The sequence below is a fragment of the Lathyrus oleraceus genome, chromosome 7 (assembly GCF_024323335.1).
Source record: "Lathyrus oleraceus cultivar Zhongwan6 chromosome 7, CAAS_Psat_ZW6_1.0, whole genome shotgun sequence".
In the NCBI taxonomy this organism is placed as follows: Eukaryota; Viridiplantae; Streptophyta; class Magnoliopsida; order Fabales; family Fabaceae; genus Lathyrus; species Lathyrus oleraceus.
The window spans coordinates 294,957,436-294,970,912 of NC_066585.1; the positions used below are offsets into that span (position 1 = coordinate 294,957,436).

General features: G+C 38.4%; 1 non-coding gene across 1 annotated transcript; it reads left to right on the forward strand.

Annotated features, from left to right (window-relative positions):
- Positions 1-8,869: 8,869 nt before the first annotated feature.
- LOC127108614 (small nucleolar RNA R71) lies at positions 8,870-8,976 on the forward strand. Its single transcript, XR_007796140.1, has one exon. It is a non-coding gene; the product is annotated as a small nucleolar RNA R71 (small nucleolar RNA).
- Positions 8,977-13,477: the final 4,501 nt, after the last annotated feature.

Here is a 13,477-nt window from a genome sequence, read left to right on the forward strand (position 1 = left end):
TCTTTCGTATTATGTTTTTGTATGATCTGCAACCTTTAGATTAAATGATCTGGTAAGGATCACCTAACTTAGTTAGTGCATTTCCTGATATATATATTTTTATTTTGGGAATCATTCACTTATATTCATCGGCCCTCCATGTAGTTTGCTATTAAGATGGTGCTGACTTCTTGTATAAACTACTCGGGGTTACTATAAAGTTAAAAGTCCAGGGGCTTGTATAACAGGTGCCTTTCTGATCTAACATGTTGAGGTTTGTTTAGAGTGTTGGGGCGGTAATAATTTTTGTCTTAATTTTTCTCAAGTTTGATAAAATAAGCAACTTTTATACTTACTGAGTGTGTTGAATTTTTGTTATGGCTCATGAAAATTTGAGGGAATAGATAATAGAAATTTCTCACACTAGGGACTTAATTTAGAATAAATATATATTATAATAAGTATTTTTTTTCATAAATAATAGAAAGGGAAATAACATTGAAAGGAAAGATAACGTACTTGAAAAGGGAAAGTTTAAAGAACAAGGTTTCCCCCCCCCCCCCCCACACTTAAATGATACATTGTCCTCAATGTTTTGTAAACAAAAGAAATAGAAAAAGAAAAGGGAACTAAAATCAATGCTTCCTGCCGCCTCTTGTTCTTGGACCTGGTGATCTTTGACGTACTTCCAAATCATCAAACCTGCTGAGCAACTGAGCGAACCGCTGATCGGTTATTGCATTCCTCGCTTCCTGTTGTTGTTGCATCTGGCGCATCATCTGCATCACTTTGAGATTCTGCGCTTGCATACCATCGATAGCATCCATGATGTCGTCGTTGGTTGCTGGCCTTCTTCGTCGACGACGTCGTGAGGATGGACCAGTTGCATTATCGGAAGGGTTGAGCGGGACTGATTGTTGTGCAGGAACCTGATCACCCTGCTCCATTTCGGCAAACTCGTCTGAAGGCGGGTTTGCTTGTGTAGGCTCGGTGGCTTCGGGAGCATTCAGATCATAGATGTGGCAGTTGGGATTGGTGACATCTGTTAGGGAAATGTTGGGTAGAACAACACTTGGGACTTCCTGGTTGTTTACCATAAGGTAAAACCCTCCGCCTACTCTGTTTTTGATTAGATGGCTGGACCGACAGTAACTTATATCCATAGATAGGGGAGGTAAAGATTCTAAATTTTGGAGTCGGTCCCCTAGGTTTAAGCCAAGTGCTATTGTGGTTATTAGTCCCCCTATTACAAAAGGTTGACGGCCTCTAGCACATAGGGTGCGGATGTGATGAAATAGGAAGGAGGCAGCGTTTACCTGAGTATCGCTTTCAAAGACGCATTGGAGGAAGAATAATTCCTCGGCGTTTACTTTGTTGTTGTTCGGTCTTCCAAAAACTGTGTTTTGCAGGATGCGGATAAAGTACCGGATGGTTGGGTTATGTATATGGGAAGCAAGGAGCACATCCCAGTTGTTGGTTTCTACACCGGATATTTTCCTAAAGAGGTCGAAGGCGTGTATGTGCCACTGGGAATTCAGAGGGATTCTCGGGTGGACTTGACCTTCTACGGGGAACTGTAGCATGGTACTCAATTGGTTTTGGGATAGGGAGTATTCGGTGTTGAACATACGGAAGGTTGCGGTACCGATTAAGTACTCGTCTTCACCGGTAGGAGTGTTGTACGAATAAGAACTTAGAAATTCTAAGGTTAGGGATGGGTAGGTAGGTTGATTGTGAGTGCACAGAAAGGTTAAACCAGCAAGGCGGAGCATCCATTCTATACCTTGAAGTAATCCTAATTCTTGTAAACAAGTTAAATCAGGGTACCTGGTGGGTTGGACGCCTCGTTGTTGGAAATGCTCGAACTGCTCCCTTTGATGGTTATCATCTTCGGATCGGAAGATGATATTTCCGAAATCTTGGTTTCCCGCCATACCGATAAGTGGTTTGAAAGAAGTAGAAGGTAAGAAGATGAAATGTATTTTATAGAATGGTTTGTGGTGTATGAAGAAAGGTATGGTGGGTATTTATAGGAAAGGATTTGGAAGTTGGAAAGGGAGTGGTTGAAAAGTAAATAAATGTGGGTAAATGTGAATAAATGGGGAAGGTAAAAAGGTGAAGTGGTGTAACGGTCGTGTCTCCAACGGTTGGTAACGTTCACCTAATCTGAAGGTGTCACGCTCGTGACAGGGGCATTACGGGCGTCACAAGCACTTGGTGTGACGACCGTGATGGCGTGTGTGACGCTCGTCACACGGTAAGCTGCAACGGTCACTGCTTGCGTTCTTCATGGTAATTTATAGTAATTTATTTTTATTATTTTGTTTTGCTTCAGTTTATTTTATTCTGCTATTGTGATATTTTTAGATTGCCTTGCATGCTATTTCATAATATATGTATATCTTTAATAAGTCATGTAGGTAGTAATAGTAGAGAGCATTATTGATAGATATTTGCATAAGTCATAATAAAGTAAAATAAATCAATAGCTTCATAAAATAATCATAATGTAACATTGGAAGACAAAAACAAAAATGCGAAAGAGAAACATATACTAATATTAAAAATAATGTAAAAACTAATGAATAGCCTAAACTAAAACTAAGTAACTAAGAAAAACAACTTCTAGCCACTTGCAGGATCTCTGGCCGGAGGAGCAAAGGAGTTAACACGGTTTAGCAACTCGTGGAATTGAGTTGTCATAGTGCTCATGTATCCCAGAAATTCTTGTCCCATGTTAGCTAACTCTTCTCTGAGGGCGTCTTGTTCTGACATCAAGGCTAGAATGATGGTGTTATAATTATCTCCGGGCATATGATGTCTAAGATCGGGTATTGCCGATTCTTCGGTCGGGACAGGTTGAGGAGGAGGATCAATATCATAATAGCCAGATGGTGTCTGAGGGTCAGATTCAGCATAAGGGATCTGGTCGTCACAAATCTCATAGTCCTGGATGGATTCAGTAGATCTGGCAGGAGAGGGTGTTTCGTTCAGATTGTAGAGCCAGTTGTTGCGGTTATGAACACTAGTCCTCGGACTAGGCAAGGTGAATAGGCAAAGAACTTGGTTGTTAATTATAAGCTCAAACTCTTCAGATCCTAGGTTTGCTATAAACATAGTGTTGAAGAGGAAGGGTATACTCATAGTCGCAATGCCACAGAAAGGGCTTAAGTCAAGCATAGGTTGACGTAATCCGATAGCATTACCAATCATGGTTATCAATCCGCCTATTTAAATTGGTGCTTGTTCATCTTGGATAAGGTGGTCAAAATTTGCCAACATAAAAGTGGCACCGTTTACTGGACGGTTCTGGGAAGCGCAAAATATGATGAAGAGTTCATCACGTGAAACTGAGGTACTGTTTGACTTCTTCCCGAAAAGGGTGTGGGTCAGGATCTTATGGAAGTAATGAAAGGCCGGATTATGTATGTTTCCAGAAAGAAACTCATGTTCCTCGGGATCGTCATTTTCAGTCAAGCTTCCCCAAAAGTATTCAAGTTCTCTATATTCAAAAAGTTCTTCTTGGCTCACTGTGAATGTATCAAGGGAGGTAGGGAAACCTAAAAGGTTGGTAAAGTCTCGAATGTTAAATTGATACTCCATGTTGAACATTCTGAACTAGATGAAACCTCTGCTTATTCCTTTTCCATGGCTGGGTAGATAGATCAGGGAGCTAAGGAATTCTAGTGTTAGTCTCCGGTAAGTGACGAAATGTCTACGGATAGGAGAGGTTTCCCACCCTATCTGACTCAGCAAATACAGGACACTCTCTCTTAGTCCAAGGGCAGTCATTGCCCAGTCATCAGGATACAAACTAGGTGGCATCTCTCTCGCTGCTAGTTCCTCAAACTTTTGTTTCTGAGCTTTCCCTCTGAATTTGATACCCATACGATCAATTTGTCCCATCAGGTTAGTGTTAGCTAGAGAAAAGAAAAACAAGAGTTTTAGTCAGGATTTGGCCAAATGCCGAAAGAAAGAAAAATTTTATAAGTTAAAGTAAATTAAGAATGAATACTAAATAGAATTTAAAAGAAAAAGAATAATTAAAGAAGAAATAAAAATTAAATAAAAATTTGTGGGTTGTCTCCCACTAAGCGCTTTGTTTAATGTCGCAAGCTCGACATAAAAATTATCAAATATAATCTATAAAGTCTGGAGGCATTACGTCTAAGTGCAAGACTTGCGAATCTTCATTGTTTTCTGCATAGTGATAATGTTTTAGACGTTGCCCGTTTACGGTAAATGGTTCCATAGATTTGCCTTTAATTTCTACCGCTCCACTGGGAAAGACATTGGTGATTTGGAAAGGACCTGACCATCTAGATCGTAGTTTTCCCGGGATAACTTTAGCCTAGAGTTAAATAACAGGACTGTATCGCCTTGTTTGAAGATTTTCCTTGATATGCGCTTGTCATGCCATTGTTTTGTTCTTTCTTTGTAGATTTTGGCATTTTCGAAAGCGTCTCGTCTGAGTTCCTCTAGTTCGTTTATATCAAGGATTCGCTTTTCACCGGCGGCCTTATAGTTTAAATTTAGATTTTTAATAGCCCAGTAGGCTTTATGTTCTAATTCTACCGGGAGGTGGCAGGATTTTCCATAAATAAGCTTGAATGGGGTTGTCCCTATGGGAGTTTTGTAAGCGGTTCGATATGCCCATAAAGCTTCTGGTAATTTCAATGACCAGTCTTTCCTTGAGGTGGCGACTGTTTTTTCCAATATTTGTTTGATTTCTCTGTTAGACACTTCCACTTGCCCACTGGTTTGAGGGTGGTAAGGTGTCGCTACTCTATGCCTTACGCCATACTTAAACAGTAGTTTTTCGAGTACCTTAGATATGAAATGCGATCCGCCATCACTGACTACTATTCTTGGGACACCAAATCTTGGAAATATTATATTCTTAAAGAGTCTAGTTACTACTCGTGTGTCGTTTGTTGGAGAAGCTATAGCTTCAATCCATTTTGATACGTAGTCAACCGCTACGAGTATGTACTTGTTACCGAAAGAAGGTGGGAAAGGTCCCATGAAATCTATTCCCCACACGTCGAAAATCTCTACTTCCAAAATGCCCTTTTGTGGCATCTCGTCACGTCTAGATATGTTTCCTGTGCGTTGACACCTATCACATTTCTTGATAGTCGCATGCACATCCTTCCATATATTTGGCCAATAAAAACCGGCTTGTAGGATTTTGGAGCAGGTCTTGGATGTACTTGCATGTCCACCATAAGGAGCGGAGTGACAGTGTTGGATTATATTTTCTACCTCTTCTTCAGGTATACACCGACGGAAAATACCATCGGGGCCTCTTTTGAAAAGTAAAGGGTCATCCCAGTAATAGTGTTTTATGTCATAGAAGAATCGTTTCTTTTGCTGGTAGGATAAAGTAGGTGGAACTATTCCGGCAGCTAAATAATTGACGAGATCAGCGTACCATGGTGTAACACATATAGCTAAGGAGGTTTCTCCTTGTTTATCATTGTTATTTTCTTCCAAAGTAGCTACAAGTTTATCGTACGAGAAATCATCGTTGATCAATGTTCTTTCTGGTTCAAGGTTTTCGAGTCTAGAGAGGTGATCTGCTACTACGTTTTTTGTTCCTTTCTTGTCTTTGATTTCCAAATCGAACTCTTGTAGCAGCAGGATCCACCTTAGGAGTCTAGGTTTAGCATCCTTTTTTGTTAAGAGGTACTTGATAGCGGCGTGGTCAGTGTAAATGATTATTTTGGCTCCGACCAAGTAAGAACGAAATTTATCTAGCGCAAATACTACTGCTAAAAGTTCTTTCTCGGTTGTGGCATAATTCATTTGTGCTTCATCTAGAGTTCTACTTGCGTAATATATGACGTGAAGCTTTTTATCCTTTCGTTGTCCTAAAACAACACCTACAGCGTAATCACTGGCATCACACATTATTTCGAATGGTTCATTCCAATCTGGTGTCTGCATTATGGGCGCGGAGATCAATGCTTGTTTAAGCGTTTGAAATGCTTCTAAACATTTATTGTCGAAGATGAATTCAGCATCTTTCATCAATAGTCCGGTCAAAGGTTTAGTTATTTTAGAGAAGTCTTTAATGAATCGTCGGTAAAAACCGGCGTGTCCTAAGAAGCTTCGCACTTCTCTCACAGTTTTCGGAGGTTGAAGGTTTTCGATTACCTCTATTTTGGCTTTGTCTACTTCAATTCCTCTATTTGAGATGATGTGTCCTAAAACAATTCCTTCTTGTACCATAAAGTGACATTTTTCCCAATTAAGTACTAGGTTTACTTTTACACATCGTTCTAGAACTCTTTCTAGGTTTTCAAGGCATTCTTCAAAGCTTTGTCCGCATACGGAAAAATCATCCATAAATACCTCCATGATGTTTTCGAGAAAATCGGCGAATATCGCCATCATGCACCTTTGGAAGGTTGCAGGAGCATTGCACAAGCCAAACGACATTCGTCGATAAGCGAAGGTACCAAAAGGACACGTGAATGTTGTCTTTTCTTGGTCATCGGGATGAATTGGTATTTGAAAGAAGCCTGAGTAACCGTCTAGATAGCAGAAATGAGAATGTTTTGCTAATCGTTCTAACATCTGGTCAATGAATGGTAAAGGGAAATGATCTTTTCGGGTTGCTTTTTTTAGTTTCCTATAGTCAATGCACATTCTCCATCCCGATTCGATTCGTTTAGTTATAGTTTCTCCTTTTTCATTTTCAATAATTGTTATACCTCCTTTCTTCGGTACTACGTGTACAGGACTAACCCATTTGCTATCAGATATAAGATATATGATACCTGCCTCTAATAACTTGGTTATTTCCTTCTTCACTACCTCACTCAGGATCGGGTTTAGTCTCCTCTGATGTTCCCTAGTAGTTTTACAATCTTCTTCTAGCATGATGCGGTGCATACAAATAGAAGGACTTATTCCTTTAAGGTCGGTGATGTTGTATCCTAGTGCGGTTGGATATTTTCTTAAGATATGCAGGAGTTTTTCGGTTTCGAGTTTTCCTAGGTCTGCATTAACTATCACTGGTCGTTCAAGTTCTAAGTCAAGGAATTCATATCTCAGATTTTTGGGAAGTGTTTTCAGGTCTAGGGCTGGTTTCTTAAGGCATTGCGTAGGGTCCGATGTTATTGCTAAACATTGGTTGAGTTTGTCTTCTATACTATAGTCAGATGATTTGTCATTTTCTAACTCTGTTTCTTTTATGCATTCATCGATGATATCCATGAAGTAACATGTGTCTTCTATTGCAGGTGCTTTCAAAAATTGGGAAAGAATGAACTCAATTTTCTCTTCTCCTACTTCGAAAGTGAGTTGTCCTCGTTTTACGTCTATGATTGCACCGGCAGTTGCTAAGAACGGTCTTCCCAGTATAATGGGTGTAACTTCATCTTCTCTAATGTCCATAATTATAAAATCGGTTGGAATGTAGAATTGACCTATGCGCACGGGAACGTTTTCAAGAATTCCTACAGGATATCTAACAGAACGATCTGCTAGTTGCACAGACATTTTAGTTGGTCTTAATTCTCCCATTTCCAGTTTCTTGCATATGGATAAAGGCATAACACTAATACCGGCTCCTAAATCGCATAAGGCTTTATCTATGACAAATTTTCCTATGTGACAGGGTATAGAGAAACTACCCGGATCTTTAAGTTTAGGAGGCATATTCTGGATTATAGCGCTACATTCAGCAGTGAGTGTAACAGTTTCGCTTTCTTCAAGTTTCCTTTTATTAGAAAGAATTTCTTTTAAGAACTTAGCATATGAGGGTATCTGTGTAATAGCTTCTGTAAAAGGAATTGAGACGTTTAATTGTTTTAGTAGGTCAACAAATTTTTTAAATTGGCCCGCATCTTTGGTTTTAATAAGCCTTTGAGGGTAAGGGATAGGTGGTTTATAAGGTGGTCGAGGTACATAAGGTTCTTTCTTTTCTACGGTGTCCTTATTACTCTCTTCCTTTTCCTTAGGTTTATTTTCTTCCTCAGTTGACTTTTTAGAGTTTTGGTTTTCTATCCTTGGATCAGACGGTCCTTCCACTTCCGTTCCACTTCTTAGTATGATTGCATGAGCGTGGCTTCTCGGGTTAGGTTGGGGCTGTCCAGGAAATGTACTAGTTGGGGAAGCAGTAGGCGCTTGTTGTTGAGCTACTTGTGATATTTGTGTTTCCAGCATTTTGTTATGGGTAGCCAGGGCATCTACTTTACTTGCTAGTTGTTTTATTTGTTCGCCAGTGTGTACATTCTGGTTTAAGAAATCTTTATTGGTTTGCTGTTGAGAAGCTATGAAGTTCTCCATCATGATTTCCAAGTTGGATTTCCTAGGAACGTTATTGTTAGGTGTAGATGGGATCGGCTTTTGATATCCAGGAGGTATAGCTGGGGCTTGATTTGGAGCTTGTCCTGGTGCGTATAAAGCATTATTACTCTTATATGAAAAATTAGGATGATTCTTCCAGTTTGAGTTATAGGTATACGAGTAGGGATTTCCTTGAGCATAGTTTACTTGCTCTGCTTGGATTCCTGTTAGGAGCTGACAATCTGCAGGAGTGTGACCTTGGATTCCACAGACTTCACAATTCTGAGTTATGGCAACCACGGTGGCTGGAGGTGATACATTTAAACTTTCAATTTTCTGGACCAGAGCATCCACTTTTGCATTAACATGATCAAGGTTACTTATCTCGTACATGCCAGTTTTCGTTTGAGGTTTTTCTACCATTGTTCATTCGCTTCCCCACTGATAGTGGTTTTGGGCCATGCTCTCGATAAGTTGATAAGCATCAGCGTAAGGTTTGTTCATTAGTGCACCACCTGCGGCGGCATCTATTGTTAACCTCGTGTTGTACAAGAGACCATTATAGAAGGTCTGAATCACTAACCAGTCCTCTAAACCATGGTGTGGACAAAGTCTCATCATGTCTTTGTATCTTTCCCATGCTTCGAAAAGAGACTCGTTATCTTTCTGTTTAAATCCATTTATCTGGGCTCTTAACATAGCTGTTTTGCTCGACGAAAAATATCGGGCAAGAAAGACTTTCTTCAACTCGTTCCATGTGGTGACTGAGTTGGAAGGAAGAGACTGAAGCCATCTTCTAGCGCTATCTCTTAACGAGAAAGGAAAGAGACGAAGTCGAATTGCCTCTGAAGTGACACCATTAGCTTTAACAGTATCAGCGTATTGGACAAATACGGATAAATGAAGGTTTGGATCCTCGGTAGGATTTCCAGAGAATTGGTTCTGTTGCACTGCCTGCAACAGTGAAGGTTTAAGTTCGAAGTTGTTTGCTTCGATTACGGGTGGAGCAATACTCGAATGCGGCTCATCTTGCGATGGAGCGGCGTAATCTCGAAGAGCACGAGCTGGTTCTGCCATCTCGGGTATCGGTGAAGGAAGAAGATTTTTGAGATCAGGAACTTCGATTGGAGGGAGATTGTTTGCAGCACGATATTCCCGAATTCGTCGTAAGACTCGGAGATATAGTTTGATGTCGTTGATTCGTAAGTAGAACGGCTCGCCTTGTGAGCGAGTGTGTGGCATACAAATCAACGAAAGAAATAAAAATAAAAATAATTCTTAGTCTCTATAGCGTAACAGAAGAGTTACGATATCGACTAAACAAAAGTCCCTGGCAACGGCACCAAAAACTTGATGGCGACTTTATGAGTCGAATTTGGGGTACAAACTGCAAGTGCACAGTTCTATCGCGTAGTTTTAAAAGATATCGATCCCACAGGGACTTATGAATCGATATACCGCTTTCTAAGGTTACTTCGTAAAGCTAAGGCGGATGATACTTTGATTGTTCGGGGGAAAAGTTAAAACTAAAATAAGATCTAGATTAAATATCAATTAAGTGGATATCGGTATGTAGTTCGTCGTAATTAGGGAATCAAATCTTCGTTGGTTCCTTGTTTTTTTTTTAAAATAAATCTTTTCAGTAAATACTATTGATTAAAAGTCTTTTCTCAAACTCTCGCTCTGTTGAATAGACTATGACTTTATATTAACGCAACTGTCACTTATTGGTTAAGTCCAAAATCACTTTTTGAAAACAACAGGATCTATAGAAACTCTTTTTAAGAAAACACTAATCGTTTAAACACCCTCGTCTCAAACTCTCGCTCTGTTGACTTAGATTATATAATTAAATTCAAATGCTTAACTCTCGTCCTCACATTTAACTTTTAAAAATACTTTTTGAAAAAGATCAGAATTTAATTAACTCTAAAAATTGCTTTCGCCCTGATTTAGAATTAATGCTCAATTTACTATGTCCAGTTAAAAACTCAAACTCTCGTTCTATTGGATTTAACTTCTTTATGTCTTTTACTCTCGTACAAAAACTTTGTTATTAAACCTGTAAATTGAGACCATAAAAAGAGTGACTTTATTTTTAAACGTAATTTAACCAACTTAGTTTTGATTCCTTCATTCCGCTTACTTTACATACCGATACCTAAATAAATTAGTCGGACATGTTAAACAGACCTAAACAATGCTTAAATAAATCCATCTCAGGCAAATAATATAAATAAACAATAAAGCAGGGCATATATAAATTCAAACAATAATTAAAGAACCTGAATAATTTATAGCAATCTTTGAACACTCCACCACAGACCGGTTGGATTTGTTCTTGAATTCTTCAATCGGGCAGGAAAATAAAAGTGAAGGAATAAAAATCTAGGGTCTAACGTAAGGTTAGATCTAGTAAAAGATACACAATAGTTTCCGGTGTAGAAACTATTGTGTGAAAAATTAATTAAGTGCTGAAAGATTAACTGGAAAAGAAAATAAAAAAAATTGCAAATAAAGCAAAAACTGTAAAAAGGTAATGGTATGCTTGCACGGCTGGAAGAGAAAAATTGAACGAAGAAGAGAGAGCTGCAGGGTTTTCCAAAAGCCATTATTTATATTACTCACTTTTTGTAACGGTTTCCAAAAGCTTTCCGTGTAAAAAAAATCTTCACGTTCCATTAGTCAAGCGTAACAATAGGCTTCAACGTGCCTCTGTTGCGCTTCTGAAGCCAAAAATATAGGAGAATGGTGTGACGTCCGTCACACCATGTGTTACGCTCGTAACACAAGTAGGCAGGGCGTGACGCTCGTCACACTTTGTGGGGCGCTCATCACAGGCGCAGCGCCTGTGCTTTTGGGCTAGGCTTTGGCTTGGTGGAATTTGCTTCTTTTCATTTCTTTTTGCACCTCCTTTTCTTCCTTTTTCACTTGTGCTTCAAATAAACTACCTGAGATAAATAGAAAGCAAAATACCAAGTAGTATCGAATAAAATGAAATAAATTGAAGTGAATAATAATATAATTTAATTAAATCGAGCCCTAGAATGTGATATTATTTCATGTTATCATAGGACCTAGCCATTCTTATTCTTCCCTCCACTCTAACCCAAGCCAAAGTTTTGTGCAAACATTAACATTGTCTTCAAAATTAGAAACCTAAGCATTATGCTTTTGATTTTCCAAACTTCTTTTTATAACACTTATTTTGAATTGAATCTTTAAGTCAAGTTTGACCATACTTTGTGAATACTTTTCATTTGTAAATACAACTCACTCAATTGTTTTGTGGTTTCAATGGCCACTCCTGCCAAAGCTTTTCATAAACATTAGCTATTAGGTTTAGGCTATCCTAGAGGTTGATATAATACTCACCTATATCCTTAGTGATGGACTATAAGACTTTCATGCTTATTATAGGGTTAACCCCTCACTAGCATGTTGAAACTCTCCTCACATGGTGGATTTGTGGTTTTAGGTTGAGTTTTCTCCCTTTGATAACAAAAGACCTTAAGGATTTTTACCAATCAATTCACCAACTTCTTTTGAGATTTTTACCCCGAACTACGAGGTTTTGATCCTAATCTTTTTAAGATGGTACGTAGGCAATGGGTTTATCCATTCAAACACAAAATTGTAAATAATTTGTATATTCTTCTCTCATCTCCCCAATCATGTTTGCACAAATAGTTTTCACAAATATCAACCTACCTTACAACATTAGTGAAAAGGGCTCCCTTAGAGTACTAAGGATGTTTTGGGTGCTTAAAACCTTCCCATTGCATAACCAACCCCCTTACCCAGATCTCTGACATTTTTATTAGTTTTTGATTTGATAAAAACTTCTCGGTTTTTGCTCGCTTTCTAACCTTTCCTTTGGATAAATAGAAGTGCGGTGGCGACTCGAATTGTATGATTTACTTTTGATTTAGTCAATAAATCTAAAGGTAACGAATATCCCGCTACACATGGGTGGATGGATTAAGGCTTGTATGTAATTTGAATGGACCTTGTGAATTGGTTGTATGGAATTAAATGTAAAATGTTTGGAAATTGAGTGAATTGATGTAATTTGAATGATGTATTATGGTTATGTGGAAATGAATTGAAATACGATGGTTATGTGAATATTGATGTATGGTTGAAATGGTTGTGTTCTTGTGGTATCTTTGGAATTTGTATTGTAATATTATTGATTATAATGAATTTGTACTTGAATGTGGAATTGTGTAACATGATGAATTTGGAGTTATGGTTTAATGAATTTGAATGGTTTAAAAAATGGAAAATGAATGTTTGAAAATTGGAATTTGTATGATGTGAATCAATGCACTTGGAATTGAATTTGGCTAAAAAAAAGGTTTAATTAATGAATAACAAAGTGAAAAAACTAAAAAGTGGAAAAACAAGTAGGTCCAAATGTGGGTCCAAAAGTAGGTCTGATTAAGTTTTGGACCTGGTCATGGACCAAGTTCCTTGGTCCAAAAGGAGGTCCAACCTAGAAATGGACCAATAGATGGACTAAGCCTCATAATCATGCAAAAACCAATGAAACAATGATTTTGATGATTAAACATGATAAAATGCATAAAAACAAGTCTTAGAGGGTCAAGAATGATGAGTTGACTTTGGTCAACAATTGACCAAAAGTCAACTTATGCAAAATTGATGAAGTTTTTAATCTCTTTTTCTCAATGCAATATGGACAATGTAATCAAGTGAATGGAATGTGAATACAAAATGAATGTAAGCACATCTTAGACCAATCAAATAGCAATATGAACTAGGGTTTAGCCAGGTCAACTCCAAGTCAAACAACAACCAAACCTCAAACCAAGTGGGTAGCAAATCAACAATGTCGTGAGCCGAGCTAGGGTTTACATCTCCTCCAAACAAACCACAAGATTCACCAAACTTCAAGATTGAGAAACTAGGGTTTGGGCAACGGATGAGCACCATGATGCAACCTCCTAGGTCTTAAGCAACAATTGTCCCTAATTAGGGTTTTGCACCTTTGATCATCATGATGAGCTCTATAATGACTGTAACATCATAACTCCTAGGGCATGATTCTCAATCAAACCTTAGGTCCTTGTCAAGTAAAATCAGCCTCAAACCTTTGAATCTATGATGATGTTAGTACACTAGATGATATGGATGTTCATGAGTAAAGATGAACCTTAAACCAAAAGGTTAGATG